We start from the raw sequence: 20351 nt of genomic DNA, 5'->3' as shown, positions 1-20351 counted from the left end.
ACTGTGTTTAAACAGTCATACTTTGTTTTCCTTTTTAAAAAAGACATACTAGGGAAGGAGATGAAATTCCAAGTATTTTTTTTCTGTCCAGACTTTAGATTCTCAGAGTAATTTTTTCTTGTGTTTACTTATCACAATACTCTTAGCCTTATCCAGAGTTCCTTGAAGTCGCAGAATACACCTGCACAATTAGGGCTTCCACAAGTCCTTGCAGAGATGCTCCTGTTTACCAATCTCCACACTTCTATGCTTCCTTACATAGGTGTGAAGTTGTCTTTGGGTTGTTGAATTACTGGTTCATAGCCTCCCCTGCCCAAGGAAGGAAGCACTGCTATCTTCCTTTGGCCTCTGTCCCTCTCTCACCAGGAAGACAAACCCATAGCTGGGTTCTCCCTCACTTTTTATAAAAATTGAGGCAGATTCTATTTCTGGCTGGCCCAGAATTCACATTATCCGCCCCTCCCCCGGCCCCACACAGACACACACACACACACACACACAACACACAGGGTTTCTCTCTGTACCCATGGCTGTCCTGGAACTCGCTCTGTAGACCAGTCTGCCACTGTCTCCCGAGTGCTGTTGCGTCACCACACCGGGCTTCTAACTCATCCCTTTTAACGTTAATGCTGAATTTCATTTAGATCTGTCTTCCGGTCCAAAACTGTTCGGAACGTCACCAGGACCACTCAAACCACCACGGCTTGACGCGCTTCTGTAACCTCCGAGTAACCTCACGTAGGCCACCATCACCACTGTAGGTACACCGGGTCTCAGCAGACATCAGTTCACGCGCACCTCCACCTAAGTGTGACTAAACCCTGCGGCGGACGGAAGCCGTTCGTTCCCTCAGCACATGGGCACTCACGTCAGACGACACCGAGCACGGAGGACAACTCGGAGACTACGTGGGACAATCCAGAAGCCCTGGCGCCCTTCCTTCACAGAGGAGCAGCCCCACCCCTCCCCACCGGAACTACCTCCTCCTCCGCGCCCGGCGCGCCCACGCACGTCAGCGCTGACGCTACGGGAGCCGCCCCCCTCCGACGCAGGTGGCCAGCGCGACACGCGCATGCTCACTAGGTGGGGTCACGGGAGGCTCCGGGCGCTGCCATCTGTTGCGCCGCCCTCGGGAGCCGGCAGATCCGGGTCTCGTGGCTAAGAGTGACGTGGTCTGTCGAATCCAAACAGAGGGGAGGAGGCCGTCGGCCAGCAGCAGCGGCAGCGACAGCGGCGTCCGGAGCGCTCCCGGCTGCCACCCTCCCCGCCCGCCGCTTGTTTGGGCGGGTGAGTGTCCCCCTGGCCCACCGCCCTCTTCGGCGACCGTCTTCGCGTCGCCACTTCGATGCCCGCGCGTTCCCGGGGACCGCTGCGGCAGAAAGGGCAGCTCCGTGTGGGCGCTGCACCCAGGGAGCCCGCGGCCGCCGGCCGGGCAGCCTGCAGCTGGGCTGGACGGGCACCCGCGGTCCTTCCGGACATTCTCACTTTCAGGGCCCGATAGGCAGCGTGGGCGTGCAGGGGATTGGGGACCGTAACCCCGAAAGCCGGGCGGTGGCTTTTGCCTGGTGGGTCCGAAGAAGCCACCCGGACGCGGCCCTTTGTTGTGGTGTGCGATAGCTGCCATTCTGAAAGCCAGAGCCCTTTTTATCCTCCATTGTGTTGTGGATTTAAAAGATTCCCCTTTTCTGTTGGTTCTGTACGTAGAGCCCGGGTTGAAAACGGGCAGGGTAGCAGCACCGTTATTAGAAGGAATGCAGGGCGATAGCCTGGCAGTGGTTTGAGATCAGTGTCGCTGCTTAAAGCCGAAGTTTTCCGAAGTGGCTGTTTAAACGTAAGGATTTTTTAGCTAAGATGATACTTGGCTAACCGTAGAGAGGCAGCAGGATGCTTTAAGTTGCCCCAGCTGGAAAAGCCGAGAATGTGGCCTTGATAATGGAATGCCTTGGGTTTGCATCTGGAGCGGCGGATGAGCTCCAGCAAGCATTTATACCAGCAAGCATTTATACCTGCACTTGTAGAAGAGACCCTCCCGTTTTGTGTCGTGTTTTCAGAAACTGCTAGCATCTATTCGTACAAGAATTTGGAAAAGCCTACAATTTCCCAAGTGTTTGCGTTGCCCTGTGTCTGACGTGGAGGTTAGGGGAAGCAGCTGCATGCTTCTTCAGGTGACTCACTGCTCAGGCAGATTCCTTTAGTGTAGTCTCCCACCCTTCTGCCCTCAGTACTCAGACCAGAAACGAAACTTGGGTGTCCCAACGTGGTTTAAAGAGGAACATTTCCCCTCTCCAAGATTCTCAGTTGAAGTGTTTCTGTGGTAAGCAGCAGGAAAGAACGACAAAACTATGTGATTGCTTTCCATTAAATCTGGGAAGAATTCTTAGGAATTTAGACTCCTTCTTTGAAGGATGTGCCCTTGGGCAGTAACGGACCTGTTACGAATCTTCCTCCTGTATAGGTCATGGATTTTTTTTTTTTCTTTCCTTTTACAGTACTAGGAATCCTGTTGATACAGATAGACAAAGGGAGGGTTTTTGTTGTTGTTTTTATTGTTTTTGTACTTTCTCTTTTTTAGCTTAAAAAAAAACCTTTATACTATGCTAAAACAATATTTTTGCTTGTATGAAATGTTCTTTCGGTGATTGGAGAAAATGTTGATAGAAGTATATGAGGAGAAAAGAATAGTAATCCTGCCTCTCAAGAGGCCAGATGTTAGTTTATACCCTTCCAAATACTTTTGTGTTTATTTCTTTTATAAAAATATGCTATCATACTGCATTTGGTTTCTTTTTCCCCCGAGATACGGTTTCACTGTGTAGGTCCAGCTGTTCTGGAACACACTCTATAGATCAGGCTGGCCTCGAACTCACAGAGATCCATCTGTCTCTGCCTCTTTGAGTGTACCGTCACTGCCTAGCTACATGTGGTTTTTTAAATTTAGTGTGTGGGTACTTAGCTTATATGTATGTCTGTGCACCTTGTGCGTTCGTGGGTGCCCGAGGAGGTGTTGAATCCCTGGGTTTGAGTTACAGGCAGTTATGAGCTGCCATATGGGTCCTGGATCATAACCCAGGTCCTCTGCAAGAGCAGGTAATGCTCTAACTCTCCCACCTCGCCCCCATTTCACTTTTTTTGCTGTGCACTTAACATGCTGGCACTTTTTCTTCCCTCCCTCCCCCCTCCCTCCCTTCCTTCTTTCCTTTTTTTCTGAGATAGGGTTTCTCTGTGTAGCCCTGGCTGTCTTGGAGCTCACTCTAGACCAGGCTGGCCTCAAACTTAGAGATCTACCCGAGTGCTAGGATTAAAGCCATGTACCACACCTCCTGGAAACTGCCATTTAAAATTTTTATTCATTTATTCATTTTTGCAACTGTGGACCTTTTAGAGTGAAATCCACTATGTTGGGAAAGCAATAGTTTTTGTTTTGTTTTGTTGTTTGCACTCCCCAAACAGGGTTTCTTTGTGTAGAAGCCCTGGCAGTCCTGGAACTGGCTCTGTAGACCAGTCTGGACTCAAACTCACAAGAAATCTGCCTGCCTCTGCGTCCTGAGTGCTGGGATCAAAGGTGTGCACTGTTGCTGCCACCACTAGGCAACAATAGCTATTATTAATGCCCTGGTGTTGAAAGTTTTCCTCTTGTGTCTTTGGTGATATTGTGAGATTTAAGAAATCATAGACATTGTATGAGGTGTGAGGCTTAGCTTGTTATATCTCAAGGCAGCAAGCACAATGTAGAATTTGAGAAGAGTTAGCAGTTCTACTCAAGTAAATTTAGGTATAATCCTTAGTTATGCCATGCTCCAAAAGATGAGTAGCTGTTATCACCCCAGCCAGCATGAGACCCTGGAGGTATTTACTTAGTGCCCTTAATGTACTTTGTTGGTTTAGGGTGTGTGCCATCTGGTACAGGGTTTTTGTTATTGTTGTTGTTTTGTTTTTAACCATTGATACCAAAGGACAATGCCCTCTTCACCCCAGCTTCAAAGGCTAAGTACCATGAAGAATCCTAAATCTGCTAAAGCGAATTTGGGCTGATATCTCATAAGCTTTTCTAAGACCTATAAATCTCTATTGTCATTCCTTATCTCCTGAGTAATTAATTCTAGATGCTCAGTACACTCTGGCAGGGTTCTTTTTTCTTTCCTTTCTTTTTTTTTTTTTTTTTTGTTTTGTTTTGTGAGACAGGGTTTCTCTGTGTAGCTTTGGAGCCCATCCTGGTAGTCGCTCTGGAGACCAGGCTGGCCTCGAACTCACAGAGATCCACCTGCCTCTGCCTCCTTTTCTTTCCTTTTCACAAGACTTTTTTTTTCCACAAAATTTTTTACATCTGTGAAATGTGCACCTGAGAGTGTGTGCACATGTGTATGTGCTCTCGTGCATGCTCCTCAAAGGAAGCCAGAAGAGGGTGTTGGACTCCCTGGTGCTAAAGGAACTAAAAGTGGTTGTGAGTTTGGTTATGAGCTGCCAGACAAGGGGACTAGGAACCAAACTGGGGTCCTCTGGACAAGTAGCAGGTGCTTTTAATGGCTGAGCCATCTCTCCAGCCCCTTTAATTGAGATAAATTATAGCACTTAGTATGTGTTCTTTCCCCACCCCTGGTGCTACCATTCTTGCTAGACTATCACCATCTCTTATGTGGTCAACTGAAGTAACTTCCTGGCCTCTCTCCAAGTTCAGCTGCTTATTGTGCATTTCTCCCATCACAGCCTCAGAGATTCCTTAAAATGTAAATGAGATATTCTCCCCCCACCTTTCTAGTCTCGAATGGTGGCGTATACCCAGCACTCTTGGGAGGCAGAGGCCATCCTGGTAACAGACAACAGACTTGCTAGGCACTTCCTATTTGCCTTTGCCGTCTTCTCTTACCATTCTTGTGTGTCTGTATTCTACGTGGTCCTGTGCTCTAGAAACTGGCCACATCAGTATAATCCTGTTTTCCATCCCTTTTTGTTGTGTCTGATGCTAGTATGTGAGCTGCCTTAAGGTCTTTGCTGTTCCTGTACCTTGTGGCTTCAGTATTCTCCCAGTCTGCTTTGGCCAACTCATTTCTGTTATTCAGATTGCAATTCAGATGTTGGCTTTTCAAAGAAATTACCCGATTTTTCTTTTCTTTTTAAAAGAAATTTTTCTTTTCTTTTCTTTTTATTCACAGCTTTTACTACTACATGATTGTCTTTATCTTAAGTTTGTTTGTTTTCTTCTGCTTCTTACTGGGTTGTGGTGGCACACACCTTTAATCCCAGCACACTGGAGACGGAGGCAGGTGGATCTCTGAGTTCGGGGCCAGCCTGATCTACAGCAAGTTTCAGGACAGCCAGGGCTACAGAAAGAAACCCTGTCTTGGGGGTGGGGAGTTCTTTATGCTGGCAGTTCTTCAAAAATGGCATAATAGGTACTCTGTGTCTCTTGGTTGGATGAATGAACTTGTGGACATATCTATGATCTTCTTTAGTGCTATTCTTTCTCAGAAGACTAATGATCAGCAGCTTTTCATAGGACAGTTTTAATCTTTGGTGTTTGGGTCAAAGAACATCCTCATTCTTTTTTTGTTTTTGTTTTTTGTTTGTTTGTTTGTTTTGTTTTGTGAGACAGGGTTTCTCTGTGTAGCTTTGGAGCCTATCCTGGCACTCGCTCTGGAGATCAGGCTGTCCAAGAACTCACAGAGATCCTCCTGCCTCTTCCTCCCGAGTGCTGGGATTAAAGGGGTGAACCACCAACGCCCGGCCATCCTCCTTTTTAAGACCTATGGGACCTTGGAGAAGTGGGTTCCCAGAATCTGTATTCTCCTCAGTCCACTTTTCTCTGGTGCTGTGAATTGAACCTAGGCCTTTGTGCACGGCATGTTCACACTCCACCCCTGAGTTATACCCCATGCTTTGGCTATAACTTTTTGTTGTGTTTTGTGGAGGGGTTTTATGTAGCCTAGGCTGGTCTGAGGCTGTCTTAAACTTCTGACCCTACTTCTTCCACCAGGGTTTTTGTTTTGTTTTGTTTTTGTTTTTGTTTGAGGCAGTGTCTTGGCTCCACTGCTAGGGCTGGCCTTGGTTAACTGGAAGTCTTCCTGTCTCTTTCCCCCAGAGGTTTCCCCAGTGTAATTACAGACATGAGCCACCACACCCAGATCCAAATTTGCACTTTCAACAAACCCTTTGGGTGATTTTATTTTACGTTAAAGTTTGAGAATGTTTCTTTTTTAATGTCTCGTTTTCTGGAAGATAGTTCTTTTACACGAGTCCTGATTTGGGGGAACTGAGTGTGTTAGATAAGGTTACTATGCTAAATATTACTCCTACAGTTTTCATGTAGCTGCATAGTAACCTAGATGTTAAGTTTTCCTACCTGAATCTTAGAGATGAAGACACTGAGGCATAGTAAATGGTTGAACCCGGGTTCTGTGCTCCCTTAGCTGGTCTCACTGCTTTTGAGCTACAGCATTTAGATCTGTACATACAGCTTTCACTAAGCTGGGGTTTTTTTTTAATATGTTTGTATTTTTATTTCATACATATGGGTGTTTTGCCTGCACACATATGCACTGTGTACATGCAGTACTCAGTGTACATGCAGTACTCAGAAGCCGGTACTGGATCTCCTGGAACTGGAATTGTTCACCATGTGAGTGTCAGACACTGCAAAAAGCAGCCAGTGCTCTTAACGGTGAAACTTCCCTTTAGCCCTAGGCTGGGTTTTGGTTAAGGATAGATAGTATTTTCTGTCCTATTTGCAATCTACCTGGAAGATATAATTTTTAAATATTTTTTGAAATATTTTTGTTGCTGTTGTATTTGCCTGGAGTTGCAGAGTTAGGAGACAATTTTGAGAGACACTCTAACCATGCTGCTATTTCTGGCTACTCAGGATGCTGAGATAGGAGGACCATTTGAAATGAGCATGGGCATCATAGTGAGGCTTTGTTTCTAACAAAACAGAAAACAAAAGAGCAGAAACAACAACAACAACAAAAACCCCTAAAACCTTCCAGGTCTCTTGCTTTGGTCTGAGAGCCTACCACGCTAGCTCAAAGTAAGTTGGGAGTATTTCCTTCTTCCTTTATATTCTTCCCAACAAAAAGATAGCCTTGTTGATAGGTCATTTATTACTACATCTGTTGATGTGTCTTACTCTTTGAGCTGCCTTAAGATAAGCAAGACCCTTTGCAAATAAGGGAGAGAAGTTACACGTGACTGCTTAGTTCATGTCTAAGACTTCAGCACAGACTGGTTTTCTAAGTCTTCTGTCCTCTGTTAGCCCTCCCCTCTCTGTTGGGGCTTACTTAGGTCACACATGCCATTTACAAGTGCTAGCCTCACGTAGGGACCTTGGGCTTCTATTAATAGCCATGTATTTCTCCCTCTACCTCATGTGCTTGTTACTGAAAAATTACAATGGGCATAAGTAATGTTTGGAAACAACTGTGGTCCTGTAATCCTCTCAGAAGTACTTCATTTGCCTGTCTCCAGCTTCTTAATTAGCATTTTTATTTTCATTTTATGAGTGGGTGTTTTGCCTGCATGTATGTCTGTGCACTATATAAGTGCCTGAGAGGGTCAGAAGAGGGCATCAGATCTCCTGGAACTGGAGTTACTGATGGCTGTAAGGCACCATGTGGGTTATGGAGACTAGCCAGTGTTCTTAAGTGCTGAGCCATCTCTCCTGCAATTTCTGTCTGCTTTTGTTTTTTGAGAAAGTCTCAATAAAACCCACGGTAGCCTCTTAACTCACTTCCTTCCCTCTTCTGTCAGCGCTGGGAAGTTATACAAAGACTCTCCCATTAAGCTATGTATTAGACCTACTAAACATGGTTTCAACTGGCTTTATGTTATAAAATATTTTGAATAAAATCAGTTTATTCTGGGCATGAAAGTAATTTCCATGACTTATAAGTAATACCATGAAGAACTATGTTGAGTTAAACTCTGAAGAATTATAGCAACCATTTTAATTATAAAATAAGCCATAGCAGGGTGTGATTGCATGTCTTTAATCTCAATACTCAGCAGAGAAAGGCAGATTTCTGAGTTTGAGACCAGCTTGATCTACATAGTGAGTTCTAGCCCAAGCAGAGCTGAAAAGTAAGGCTGGAAAAAAAGAATAGGACTGCAGAGATGGCTCAGAGGTTAAGAGTACTGGCTGCTCTTCCAGAGGTCCTGAATTCAATTCCCAGCAACCACATGGTGGGCTCATAACCATCTATAATGAGATCTGGTGTCCTCGTATGGCCTGCAGGCAGAACACTGTATACATAATAAATAAATAAACCTTAAAAAACTGGAGAGATGGCTCAGTGGTTAAGAGCACTGACTGTTCTTCTCAAGGATCTGGGTTAATACCACATGGCAGCTCACAACTATCTGTAACTCCAGGATCCAACACCCTCACACAGACATACATATAGGCAAAACACCAATAAAATAATTTTTTTCTTTTTTGTTTTTTTTGAGACAGGGTAGCTTTGGAGCCTGTCCTGGAACTAGCTCATGTAGACTAGGTTGGTCTCAACTCACAGATTGACCTGCCTCTGTCTCCCAAGTGCTGGGATTAAAGGCATGTGCCATCACCACCTGGCATAAAAAAAAATTTCAAAAAGTAATAATAAAATAAATAGAAAATAAACCATATTTAAAACATTTTAATGACTCAAAATGAAATTAATTATAATTCAGCCAATGTAGGCAGTATGCATACACTGGGATGTGCCTAGAACATCTAGGTGAAAGTTTGTGTTAGAAGCCGCCTCTGAAGAGAGGTCTTTGTTCTTTTCCTGGGGTGACAGGATGAGCTATTTAAAATATATATTATCTTAAAATAATCAACTCTGAAAACATGTATATTTTTCTAAACCGACATTCAGTTGTATAGTAGAGCTTATACACACATATTTAATAATATTTTTAATGGCAGTGCTTTTATTTTGGAGAAAGTTTCCCCTGTTGCTTTTTTTTCATATGGGATTTTCATTTCCCTTTTTGCCTTTTTTTTTTTAAATTTCGGTCAAAACACAGATGTGTCAGCTTTGTTCAAGGGCAGCATGGAGCTGCTTTCCACTTACCTGCACTCAGTGACAGCATGGCACAGGCAGGGCTCCTGGGATTTCACACCTAATGGTGCTTCTTATCAGGTTGTGGGTGCAGCAAGCATCTTCCAGAACTAGAGGCCAGCCTTGGCGGGGGGGGGGGGGGGGGGGGGGAGTTAGTGCCTTTTGTCTTCCATGACAGTTGGGCTTTTGTTTGATTTGGTTCATTTGTTTGTTTTAAACAGGTTCTCCCTACATATCCCTGGCTGTCCTGGAACGCACTATGTAGACGAGGCTGGCCTCAAATTCACAGAGATTGTTAGTGTCTGCCAACACCACTATGAACTGTCATTATATTTGATAGAGCTCACTAATTCTAACACAGCTATTGAAAGCTACTTTATTAGCATTTGTGTATAACATATCCACTGTAATTACAGATGTCTAGTGTGGGGTCTTTTGTTTTGTTTTGTTTTTCGAGATAGGATTGTTCTGTGCCTCTCTGGCTGGCCTGGACTCACTCTGTAGACCAGGCTGGCCTGGAATTCACAGAGATCCACCTGCCTCTGCCTCCTGAATACTGGAATTAAAGGGATGCAATAGCACTGCCCAGCTAGTGTGGATTTTTTTAAAAAGATCTGCTGGAATTTTTTCTTTGAAATACGACTATTGTTCTACCCCAACTCCCTCTGTATGTGTGGAGACTGGACTTTGTACACAGTAAGCAAGTCTGAACTGTAGCTTTGCCACCCAGAGTAGTAAATACCCTTGAGAAGAAATTTTAGGAACTATTTTCAGAATTTGAAACTTGAATGCTACTGAATATAAATAAGTAGTTAATTTAATTGAAACTTGTTTTTTGAGACAGGGTTTCTCTGTGTAGCTTTGGAACCTATCTTGGAACTTGATCTCTAGACCGGGCAGGACTTAAACTCAAAGTTCTTCCTGCCTCTGTCTCCCGAGTGCTGGGATTAAAGGAGTGTGCTACTACTGCCTGGCTTAATTGAAACATTTATTTGGCCATTTATAGTCAATTTTCCCCCTGTACCCTGACCAGGTAGAGAGACTCTTGGAGATTGTACATATGTAAAGTATAGCTAAGAAAAACAAGAAATCAGTGGGGGCTCCAGGGTAGGTGGCCCTCTTTCTTCCTTTCCCTCATGTGTGGAAGAATAGTGTCCACGGTCCCAGGAAAGTGTAAGTAGTGTAAGGCAGCTTATAGCTGAGGGTTAGATGATGTCCACTGAATTGGCCCTGGCTGGTCTCGGTTCACAAAAGACTCCTAAAAGTTCTCCCTTTATCCTCACACACTCCTCTAGAGTGAATAGTTTATCAGTCCTCTTCAGATAGACTGAAGCTACCCAGGCTAAGTGCTTTATCCCTCTCAGTGATGTTGATAACCCTTTAAGACGTTCTGAGTGCTAATCCTTTGATGGCTTGGTAAATTGTCTAAATCAATTCCTGGAATGAGTCAATTACAGGGAAGGCTTAAAAAGTCATTTTAAAAAGGCATGCCGTGGTGTGTGTGTGTGTGTGTGTGTGTGTGTGTGTGTGTGTGTGTGTGTGTGTGTGTGTGTGTGTGTGTGTGTGTGTGGTGGTGGTGGTGTGTGGTGGTGGTGGTGGTGGTGGTGGTGGTGGTGGTGGTGGTGGTGCACACCTTTAATCCCGGAACTCAGGAGACAGAGGCAGATGGATCTCTGTAAGTTCGAGACCAGCCTGGTCTACAAGAGCTAGTTTCAGGACAGCCTCCACAGCCACAGGGAAACCCTGCCTTGAAACCCCCCCCAAAAAAAAAGACATGTCAGGTGGTGGTGGTACATGGCACACACCTTTAATCCCAACAGAGGCAGGCAGATCTCTAAGAGTTCCAGGACAGCCAGGGCTATGCAGAGAAACCTTGCCTTGAAAACAAATACCCAAAATAAAAAAAAAATTAAAAAAAACCTAAAGAAAAGGCAATGTTGAAAACAGTATTATCCAGAATGTCTGTGTTTCCTCAAAAAGTGCATTTGAAACCTTGACTGGCAACATGCTAATATTAGAAGGAAGACTTGTGACAGAACCTAGTGTGTTGCACACAGCCGGAACCCCAGCACTTCACTGTAGACTCAGGAGGATCAGCAGTTCAAGCAAGGCTGCCCTCAGTTACATTGTCAGTTCAAGGCCAGCTTGGGCTACATGAGACCCTGTCTTAGCACCTCTTCCCCATGCCTGTTCCAAACAGAACCTTACAGAGAGGTTTTGCTGTTTCTGTGGCCACTGTGAAGGAGACTTAGCTTCTAGAGTGTAAGTGGTTTTTTGTTTTTTGGGGGTTTTTTGGTTTTTTTTTTTGTTTTTGTTTTTTTTTCCCCCGAGACAGGGTTTCTCTGTGGCTTTGGAGGCTGTCCTGGAACTAGCTCTTGTAGACCAGGCTGGTCTCAAACTCACAGAGATTGTAGACATTTTTGAGTGGGAGGGGGCTGGGAATGGGTATGAATGCAGTGGTGGCCTGAGTGGAGGTCAGAGGATAATTTGAGAAAGTCTGTTCTCTTCCACTAAGTGAGACTGAGGATCAGACTCAGTGTCAGTCTTGGCAGCAGGCCTGGTTACTGAGCTATCTGAGACAGGACTTTAGACTTTTTTTTTTCTTTATTTTTATTTTATTTATTTATTTATTTATTTATTTTTGAGACAGTATTTCTCTGTGTAACAGTCTTGGCTGCCCTGGAACTCACTCTGTAGCCCAGGCTGGCCTCGAACTCACTGAAATCCACTTGACCTTTGACTTTTGACCTTATACAGGAGTAAGTATTGGGGGCTATTAGAATAGAATGAGGTATTTTATATTTGAGAAGGACATGAATTTTGGGAGTGGGCAAATGTGCCTCCTTTCATATACTGAAAATTTAATCACAAGTGTAATGGGAGATGATTAGACAATGAGGACAGAGAGCCTCCACAAGATGGCTTGTGTACTTATAAAGAAGGCCCAGAGTTTGACCTTCCTTGCAATTCAATAATGCAGTGAGAACTTAACATTGATGCCCAGAAAGCAGGCCCTCTCCAGACACACAAGTCTGCCATTTACCTGACCTCTTTGGACACCTGCACACACCTGACCTACACACAGACAAACAACATACAATAAGTAAAAAATACATGTTTTTAATAAGTTAAGCCTGGTAGAAATAGGCTAGAAGGAAAGTATTACACGTGCGTGTACTTTTTGCTCAGGTTGGACTGGTGAAGTAATTTGTATTATTTATTTGGGCAGTCATTTGTATGCTGGGATGAAATTACATTGTGTTAAGTAATTTTAGTAATTCGGCTCTTAGAGGCGGGGGCTGCCTGTTGGTTCTTATGTATCTTTTTGTAAACTTTTCTGCCTGTTCTTAGGGTCCCTAAGGATTTATTAGCGAACTTGTTTTTAGGAAAGGAGAAATGAGAAGGCTGGAGGCCCTCTTCTGTGTGCTGTGTGGTTTTGGGCAAGCCACTGAAACTCTGAGGACCTTAGTTCCTTCCTCTTTATTTTAGTGTTTTTTTCTCTTTCTTTCTCTCTTCCCATCCCCCTGCCCACTTTTAAAATTTATTTATCTGACATAGAGTCTTCTCCTGTGTACTCTTGGCTGACCTGGAACTTCACTATGTAGCCTAGATTGGTCACCTTATAGGTATGAAGCACCATGCTAGCTCTTTCTTTAAATAGGTAGGTAATGGCCTGGGGATGCAGCTCAATCAGTGGTGTGCTTGCCTTGCATGCATGAGGCCCTAGATTCAATGTCCAGCACTACAAAACCAGGGCCTTGTAGTCCATGACTGTAATCCCAATAACCCTAGCACTTTGGAGGTAGAGGTAAAGGTTCAGAAGCCTCTAATTCCAGCACTTAGGAGGCAGAGGCAAGTGCATCTCTGTAAGTGTGAGACCAGCCTGGCGTTACATAATAAGTTCTAAGTCAACCAAGACTGCATAGTGAGACCCTGTCTTAAAGTGGGAGAGAATTGCTGTGATAGAACCACTTGTAAAGTTGCCCTTTGTGACTATGTACCTGAAAATTGGTAATCTTTACTCTGAACCTTGCTACACAGTGCTCCTTCCAACAGCCTTCTCAGCCACCATGCCTGTTGTTTCTTCTTTTTTTCTTTTTTTTTTTTTTTTTTTTGTTTGTTTTTGAGACAGGGTTTCTCTGTATAGCTTTGGAGCCTATCCTGGCACTCGCTCTGGAGACCAGGCTGGCCTCCAACTCACAGAGATCCGCCTGCCTCTGCCTCCCGAGTGCTAAGATTAAAGGCATGCACCACCAATGCCCTGCTGGGTTTTTTTTTTTTTCTTTTCCCTAAGACAGGGTTTCTCTGTAGCCCTGGTTGGCTGTTCTGGAACTCACTCTGTAGATGAGGCAGACCTTGAACTCACATAGATCTGACTGCCTCTGCCTCCAAGTGTAGGATTAAAGGTGTGTACCAACACAACCCTGCATTTTTGGTCTTTTTAAAATGTAAGAATGTAATACTGGGCGTGTGGGTGCATGGCTTTAGTCTCAGTTCCAGAGCCAGAAACAGGCAGGTCTCTTGAATTTGAGTTCTAGGACAGCCAGGCTAGAAACAAAAGGTAAGAATATTAATTTTTTTCTTTAAGTTGTGCTTAAAGTGTTTGTTTAAGTTAGGACAACTTGTTGGATAGAATTCCTCCACAATATGGGCTCTGGGGATTGAATCCTGTTTGTCAGGCTCGATGGCAGATAACAGTTAGTTGACATTTTATGTATATGATGGGTTTATTTCCTGGATGATTGAAATGGTTTTGGTACAGCTTTAGCAGTTTGCAACAAGTAGTGCGCAAGCCTCAGCATGAGTCTTTGTGCCTTTTCCTTGCCTGTTTCCCAGCAGAGATGCTGCTGCTGTTCAGAATCGTCATTAAGTAATGGGTTAGCCGTCTAATTTTTGTAGCATTCTGAAGTTGTCTTTGTAATCGTGAAACAGCTGTAATTTGCATAATTGGTTCAGTGTCTACTGGAGACTGAGGCCTCTTCTGGCATTCATACTGTGACTTCCTCTCCAAGGTCTGTATATACAAGACTTTTGAATGTGATAAAACTGCTTTCATAACTGAACCAGTTTTCTTGAGATAGCAGTAGCTCAAGCTGTCCTCAAATTCACTGTGTAGCCAGAGATGATCATGCACTTCTTTTGTCTGTATGTGGATGCCTGTGAAAGTCAGAGGTCCATCTTCCTCAATCATAGTTATGTGTGGTTGTGTGAGTGCAGGAACCCTCAGTATCTGGAAGAGACCATCTGATCCCAGTAGCTAGATTTACAGGCAGTTATGAGCTGCCTGACCCCGTGCTGAGAACAGATGTCAGGTCCTCTGCAAGAACCCATCTCCATCCCAGCCTTCCCAGTGTTGTGCTATGCTGAGGACCAAAACTAGGCCTTGTGAGTGCTTGCTGAGCAAGCACTCTTTCCCCTTGTCTGCATCTCCAGCCTAGCCCCACACCCACCCACCCTCACTATTTTTTGAGACAAGGTTCTCATTATGTAGCGCTTGACTGGCCTAAAACTTGCTTGAACAAAGAGCTGTTTGCTTCTGCTTCTCAAGTGCTGGGATTATAGGCAAGGTCTCAACCATGTGCTAGCTTGATGTCCCAAGTTTGAACACCAGAACCTTTGAAAAAATGTTGGATGAGTGGTACACATCTGTAATCTCAACACTCCTAAGGCAGAATGGGAGGTAAGCGACAGGAGAACCTCTGACCTAGAGCTGGAGTACAGAGTGTGACATAAACTAGAGATTCTGCCCCAAAACACGATGGGGCTGAGTGTGAGCATATTAGGTAGTAAATTCTAGAACTAAACAGTCTGGTAGTCATGTACTATACATCATTCAGTGCCATTGTTCTACCACTGAGCCAGTTTTTTTCCGTCACTCTGAATAATAACTCATTTCAACCTCACACCTTCCTTTTCCACCCCACACAAGAGATGAATCATCCCTTTGCTTCAGTGTATCCACACTGTATATGCTACTTGCTTGTTAGGCACATATTCACCATATACTTATCCCAACTCACAGAGTCTTAGTGCTTTTGTTAAAAAACAAAAACAAAAACAAAAACGGTATTTGGCTTTAATAGCAGGCCTGAATGCAAGAGAGTGATCTTGACGATTGGAAATGCCAAGAAGATGTAAAGTTAGAAATTCTCAATTTCATAAGGAAAGAAAAAAAAATGCTGATGTCGGTAAACTCTGTGCCATGAATAGGTTTTCTGTCTGACATTGTAAAGAAGGAAATGAAATTCATGTTAGCTGTGCTATCATAGCTCAAAATTTTTAATAAAGAAGAAAAAAAAGGCCCATGGCTCATAAAACACTTTGAGAAGCGTGTCAGGCTTTTCTTTTAGGCCACTAACAGCTCCCAAATCATGTCACTGAAGACGTACTGGTTTTTAATGCTCAGTCTAGTTTAGGCATGTTTCTGACTAGCTTTTTAAATTTAAATTAACCTGTTTGCCTTTATCTGCCCTTTCTTTCAGGGCCTATTACCTTTGTTACTTCTATATATCTTGGTGGCTCACAACCATCCATAATGAGAGCTGGTGCCTCTACTGGTGTGCAGATATACACAGAAGCAGAATGTTGTATACATAATAAATAAATAAAATCTTTTAAAAAAATAGCTCACCTTAACACAGTTAAAGTAATATTCTGCAGCATAAACACATGTAACACATCTTTGCCCAGTTAAAATAATATTCCATAACAGAGAACCAGATTCACACTTGTTAATATTTGCTGTTTATTTCTGTGTGTATATATATATGTGTGTGTGCCTAGTCGAAATCAGAAGAGGGCATTAGGTCCTTAGAAACAGCTTACATGTGGCTGTGAGTTGTGGATGCTGGGAACCAAATTCAGGTCCTCTGAAAGACCAGTAAGCTCTTAATCACTGGTGGTTCACGCTCATAATCCCAGCACATGGAATCTGAGACATGATAGCCACAAGTATGAGGTTCCATAATGAGTTCTAGTCCAGCCTGAGCTATGAAATAAGACACTATAAGTGGTGCACTCCTTTAATCCCAGCACTTACTCCTTTAATCCCAGCACTTGGGGAGGCAGAGTCAGGCAATCTTTATAAATTCAAGGCCAGCTTGGTCTACAGAGTGAGTTTCATACAGCCTAGGCTGCAGAGAGAAAACCTGTCGCAAAAAGCCTCTATCTCCCCTTCCCCCCCCAAAAAAAGATAGATAAATTGAGAAGTAGTTATCCCTAGAGATAATGGCTCTAGTAAGAGAAAGTTCCCTTCTAAGTTCTGGTGCTGTAGCTTAGTAGTACATAACACAAGTGCCTGGGCTCAATCCACACAGTAATAATAGGGGGACTTGAGACAACTCAGCAGTTAACAGTACTTGTTGCACAGTCATGGAGATGGAGTTCAAACACCAGCACTCGTGTGATAAACTCGGCATCTGGCATGTGTCAGAGGCAAATTATTGCTGTCACTTGCTGGCTTCCAACCTAGCAGAGAAATTGCAACCGAGATTCAGGGAGTGATTCTCAAATGGATTAAACAGAGAATATTAGGATACCCAATGCCCTCTTATGGCCTATGCACACACATATGCACACACACACACGTCTTTTAAAAAGGTAAAACTGGAACCTTTAGAGCATACACATGTAAATAAATTCAGAAGACAAGAGGTTTAAGAGACAGGATCTTGTTCTGTCTAGACTAGCACAGGGCTCCTGGGCTCAAGTGGTCCTTACCTCAAGTAATTCGGATTAGGTTTATACTGTTCTCTCTCTTATATCAGAGGAAATTAATCTGTACAGTGAGAAGTATCACTGTTTCTCTACCCTTGGCACATAGCTCATAGGTAACCAATTATAGGGTGCTTTTAAATAACAAGATAGTCTGGGTGTGGTGGTGCACCCCTTTGATCCCAGCACTCAGGAGGCAGAGACTGGTGAATCTATGTGAGTTTGAAGCCAGCATGGTCTACAGAGCAAATTCTAGGACAGCCAAGGCTACACAGAGAAACCAAAAGGCAAAACAAAAAATCCCTAAGGTTTAGGGTTGTTTGTATTTCTCTCTCCATAGACAAGTATCCTTCATTTATTATTGTGGCAGAGTGGCTTACCATATAGTGCTTATTGTTTTAAAATTTTTAAATATTGTATGTGTGCATGAACGTGTACACACTCTGGTACATGTCATGGAGTTCAAAGGACACCTTGCAGGAGTCAGTTCTCTCCTTCTACCATGTGGTTCTCATGAATTGAACTCAGGGCACCAGGCTTGGTAGCAGGCACCATTACCTTTCTAGCCTATCATCAGCCCAGCATTATAAAAAAAAAAGATTTATTTTACTTGTATTGTGTGTGTGTGTGTGTGTGTGTGTGTAAGATGAATGTCAAGAGACCAAAAATGGGCATCAAATCCCTTGTAGCTGGAGTTAGAAGCTGCTTGTGTGGGTGATAGAAACCAAACGTTGGTCCTCTGAAAGAGCAGCAAGTGCTCTTAACCACGGAACCATCTCTCCAACCACCGAACATTTGGTTTTTCAGTAATATCTTTCATTCATATGTATGTGTAAATATGAACACCTATATGAACATGTCAAAATATAATTTGATTCAAAGAGTAAAATATATAGGAAATGAGGGGAGAATCATTATCTGAACACTGGAACAATGACCACAAAGATTATTCCAGTAATACCCCTCTCCTCTCTTCCAATTTAGTTTCAAGGCCTCAACCACAAGAATTTCACATTGAACAGAGAAATTTCCAACTTTTTAAAGAGGAAACGGAAAGTCTCCATGTTTCTTTCTCTCTTTTGGTTTTTCAAAACAGGGTTTCTCTGTGTAGCCTTGGTTGTCAGCTCAAGATTTGTCTCAGGAGGAGCAGGGAAGCAGACATTTATTGAAGAAAGTAAACTAGGGATTGACAAAAGAAAGGTTAAATAATGGTGTATATTTTTAGAATAAAGTCTAAAACATTAAGGAAAATCTTAAGTTGCAGTCATGTGGAGGTTTTGGAACTGAGTGCATCTTTTTCCCACTAAATTGACCAGGCTGGCTTTGACCAGACAAGTCCTTGACCTGGAATCTTCCTGTTTCAGCTTCTCAGGTAGCTGGAGCTACGCCTTCCTTGAGCCACAGGCTCTGCTCTAAAAGTTATTTTGAGAAGAATCTCACCATGTAGCCCTGGCTAACCTGGAACTCACTCTGTGAAATTAGGCAAATTGAACCCACATACCAGACCTGAGTATTTGTTTCTAGTGGTAGATTGTAAATTGATTGACAACACTGGAAAATTTCTTCACTAGATACAGAAATAGCATGATTCTACCGACTCTTGTCCAATGTTACTGATAGAAGTCTTAGTTGAGAGGGACTGATCAGCTCTGCAACAGTGGGGATTGCTTTGGCTTCTTGACAGACAGCCAACATCATTTTGCTGCTTTTCCTTTACAACGGGTTGTCTATGAGTAGGTGGGCTTGAGAGCTTGCTGTGTATACCCAATTTTTCCTTTATATCACATAAACTGTTTATCAGATACTATAGTCAGATTGCTGTCACAAATACTAACTTCATTAGGAAATTACTGACATTGTAAGTTAAATGCTTAAAATTGAGAGTAGGGACTTTGAGGAAGCCATTACCTGATTTCATTGTCTTCTCAGAGCCATTTTTATTTATGCTCATGTGAAATTTCTTCAACTTCCCTAGATTATCTTGATTTGTTTTTTGTTTTTTTGTTTTGTTTTTTGGTTTTTCGAGACAGGGTTTCTCTGTGGCTTTGGAGGCTGCCCTGGAACTTAACTCTTGTAGGCTAGTCTCGAACTCACAGAGATTCACTTGCCTTTGCCTCCCAAGTGCTAGGATTAAAGGCACCACCACTGCCCAGCTGATTTAAGGCTGATTTAAGTCTTTTGTGACTGCTTGCATCTCAAATCAAGATGACCTCGAGTTTCTGATAGTCCTGCAGAGTGCCAGCATTTACAGGCATGTGCCACCATGCCCTCCCTATTTATGACGTTCTGGAGATCAAACACTGTGTGCTAGGCAAGCCCCCTATCAATGGAGCTGCAGCCCCAGCTCCTTGTTTGCACATTTTTGGGAAACAAGTGGTGAAGCTGGTTGTGTGCCCAAGGATTAGGCCCATTCCTTTGACATTGTTGCCCTAACTTCAAGGATGTCTGCTAAAGAGGCAAGCAGCTTTAACAGGAAAGGTCAAAAAGCAGTGTTAAACGCCTCCATCAAAGGCCTCTTTGAGGCTGAGTCCCAGCATCTGACTCAGTGGTCTTGTTAGTCCTGCCCAGCATAGTGCAGCTTCTTAATGTCTCTGAAGCAAATGTGAAGTGAAAATTGTTGCATTGTTCAGTTTCAGTTGCATGTTGACACTCCTGTTTCCTCACCAACACTGTCATTTCTACTAAAAAAGAAAGAAAAAAGCACTTTTTTTTTTTTCTGACAGGGTTTCTCAGTGTTAACAACCCTAGCTGTCTAGAATTCACTTTGTAGTCCAGGCTGGCCTTGAACTCACAGAGATCTTCCTGCCTCTGCCTCCAGAGTGCTGTGATTAAAGGTGTGAGCCACCACACCTGGCCCAAAAAAAAAAAAAAAAAGAAAAAGAAAAAAGAAAAAAGAGGTTATTTTAAGATGGGAACTATAAAGTGAAATGGGATAAAACTGAAAATAGCTTGTTTACTGGTAGAAAGTTCTATAGAAGTATATAGTACTGTTAAGGAGTGTCCTGGCTTAGAAATGTTTGTTCTCATCTATAGAAGCTAATCGCAATGAGCATAAATTAAGACCCCAGTCTGTTTATCCTGGCACATAAAGTTATAAACATTGTCAAGAATTCCATAGGGCTGGAGAGATGGCTCAGTGGTTATAGCTGCACTTATGGAGATCCTGAGTTCAATTCCCAGCAAACACATGGTGGTTCACTCTTGTAGTGGGATTTGATGCCCACTTCTGGCATAAAGTTGATAGAGCACTCATACATATAACCCCCACACACAGGGTTTCTCTGTGTAGCTTTGGAGCCTATCCTGGCACTCACTCTGGCCTCAAACTCACAGAGATCCGCCTGCCTCTGCCTCCAAGTGCTGGGATTAAAGGCGTGCAGCACCAATGCTTGGCACTATACAAATAAATCTTTAAAAAAAAATCCTAAATATTTCTTCAGTGAGTGCTGTGACTTGAAGCAGTGAGGGAGCTGTTGAGAGAGGTGGTGACTGAGATGGAGTCTTTGGGAGGAGAGGCAGGCCAAATTAAATTTTGTTAAATAAAGGCCGACTTGAGAGCTTGTTTATACTTGGGATAGATTGTCCAGGACAGAACCAAGTCTG

General features: G+C 43.3%; 1 protein-coding gene across 2 annotated transcripts in view; it reads left to right on the top strand.

Moving 5' to 3' along the window:
- The first annotated feature begins 1135 nt into the window (after positions 1-1135).
- The window catches only part of Smim14 (small integral membrane protein 14), a 38394-nt gene continuing 19178 nt past the window's right edge, over positions 1136-20351 (top strand). Inside the window, exon 1 of one of the 2 annotated variants that reach the window (XM_027390755.2) lies at positions 1136-1287. The gene's annotated coding sequence lies outside the window, so the exon portion shown is untranslated. Of the gene's footprint in view, positions 1288-2183; positions 2315-20351 lie in introns of those variants that run through there. The other variant, XM_027390756.2, reaches the window with a different exon arrangement.

Source organism: Cricetulus griseus, assembly GCF_003668045.3.
Source record: "Cricetulus griseus strain 17A/GY chromosome 1 unlocalized genomic scaffold, alternate assembly CriGri-PICRH-1.0 chr1_1, whole genome shotgun sequence".
In the NCBI taxonomy this organism is placed as follows: domain Eukaryota; kingdom Metazoa; phylum Chordata; class Mammalia; order Rodentia; family Cricetidae; genus Cricetulus; species Cricetulus griseus.
This window is presented reverse-complemented; position numbering and strand designations above follow the sequence as displayed.